The sequence below is a fragment of the Arachis duranensis genome, chromosome 4, assembly GCF_000817695.3.
Source record: "Arachis duranensis cultivar V14167 chromosome 4, aradu.V14167.gnm2.J7QH, whole genome shotgun sequence".
Classification (NCBI taxonomy): Eukaryota; Viridiplantae; Streptophyta; class Magnoliopsida; order Fabales; family Fabaceae; genus Arachis; species Arachis duranensis.
The window spans coordinates 39,222,314-39,224,257 of NC_029775.3; the positions used below are offsets into that span (position 1 = coordinate 39,222,314).

The 1,944-nt window shown below is 40.5% G+C and overlaps 1 non-coding gene across 1 annotated transcript; it reads left to right on the forward strand.

Moving 5' to 3' along the window:
- The first annotated feature begins 1,419 nt into the window (after positions 1-1,419).
- LOC127746976 (small nucleolar RNA R71) lies at positions 1,420-1,527 on the forward strand. Its single transcript, XR_008008781.1, has one exon. It is a non-coding gene; the product is annotated as a small nucleolar RNA R71 (small nucleolar RNA).
- Positions 1,528-1,944: the final 417 nt, after the last annotated feature.

The following is a 1,944-nucleotide window of genomic DNA, read 5'->3' on the forward strand; positions in this document are numbered from 1 at the left end:
ACTCATAAAATAGGGGTTTATCAGAAAGGTCTGCCAAGGATGATGGATTCATCCTTATTCTTCTCAGTGTCCAGGATTATGAAGTTAGCAGGGATGTAAAGGCCTTCAACCTTTACCAAGACATTCTCTACAAGTCCATAAGCCTATTTCTTTGATTTTTCTACCATCTTTAGTGAGATTCTTGCAGCTTGTACCTCAAAAATCCCTAGTGTCTCCATTACAGAGAGTGCCAGGAGGTTTACACTTGACCCTAGGTCACACAAAGCCTTCTCAAAGGTCATGGTGCCAATGTTGCATGGCATTAAGAACCTTTCGGGATTCGGTTTCTTTTGAGGTATCTTCAGCTGAGCCAAGGCATTTAGTTCATTAATGAGCAATGGAGGTTCATCCTCCCAGGTCTCATTACAAAATAATTTGGCATACAGCTTCAAGATTGCTCCTAGATATTGAGCAATTTGCTCTTCAGTAGTAACTTCATCTTCTTCAGAAGAAGACTATTCTTCAGAGCTCATGAATGGTAATAAGAAGTTCAGTGGAATCTCTATGGTCTCTGTGTGAGCCTCAGATTCCTTTGGTTCCCCATTAGAGAACTTCTTATTGGTCAGTGGACGTCCATTGAGGTATTCCTCAATGGAAATCACGCTATCATATTAATGGTCATATTAATGGCCTTGCACTCTCTCTTTGGATTCTCTTCTGTATTGCTTGGGAGAGTACTAAGAAGAGTTTCAGTGACTCTTTTACTCAGCTGACCCACTTGTGCCTCCTAATTTCTTATGGAGGACCGTGCCTCAGTCATGAAGCTAAGTGTGGTCTTAGATAGATCAGAGACGATGTTTGCTAAGCTAGAGAGGCTCTGCTCAGAATTCTCTGTCTGTTACTAAGAAGATAATGGGAAAGGTTTGCTATTGCCAAACCTGTTTCTCCCACCATTATTGTTATTGAAGGCTTGTTAAGGTTTTTGTTGATCCTTCCATGAGAAATTTGGTTGATTCCTCCATGAAGAATTGTAGGTGTTTCCATAGGGTTCTCCCATGTAATTCACCTCTTCCATTGCAGATTCTCAGGGTCATAAGCTTCTCCTTCAGAGGAGGCTTCTTTAGCACTGCCAGATGTAGCTTACATTCCAGTCAGATTCTGTGAAATCATATTGACTTGATGAGTCAATATTTTGTTCTGAGCCAATATGGCATTCAGAGTATCAATCTCAAGAACTCCTTTCTTCTAAGTTGTCCCATTATTCATAGGATTTCTTTTTGAAGTGTACATGATTTGGTTATTTGCAACCATTTCAATGAGTTCTTGGGCTTCTGTAGGTGTTTTCTTCAGATGAAAAGATCTGCCTGCAGAATGGTCCAATGACATCTTGGATAACTCAGACAAACCATCATAGAAGATACCTATGATGCTCCATTCTGAAAGCATGTCAGAAGGACACCTTCTGATCAATTGCTTGTATCTTTCCCAAGCTTCATAGAGGGATTCACCTTCCTTCTGTTTGAAGGTTTGAAATTCCACTCTAAGCTTACTCATCTTTTGAGGTGGAAAGAATTTAGCTAAGAAGGCATTGACCAGCTTTTCCCAAGAGTTTAGGCTGTCTCTAGGTTGTGAGTTCAACCATATACTAGCTTTGTCTCATACAGCAAAAGGGAAAAGCATAAGTCTGTAGACCTCGGGATCAACTCCATTGGTCTTAACAGTGTCACAGATTTGCAAAAATTCAACCAAGAACTGATGAGTATCTTCCAATGAAAGTCCATGAAACTTGCAATTCTATTGCATCAGAGAAACTAATTGAGGTTTAACCTCAAAATTGTTTGCTCTAATGGCAGGAATCGAGATGCTTCTCCCATAGAAGTTGGGAGTAGGTGCAGTAAAGTCACCAAGCACCTTCCTTGCATTGTTGTTGTTGGGTTCAGCCATGGCTATTTTGTCTGCTTCCTT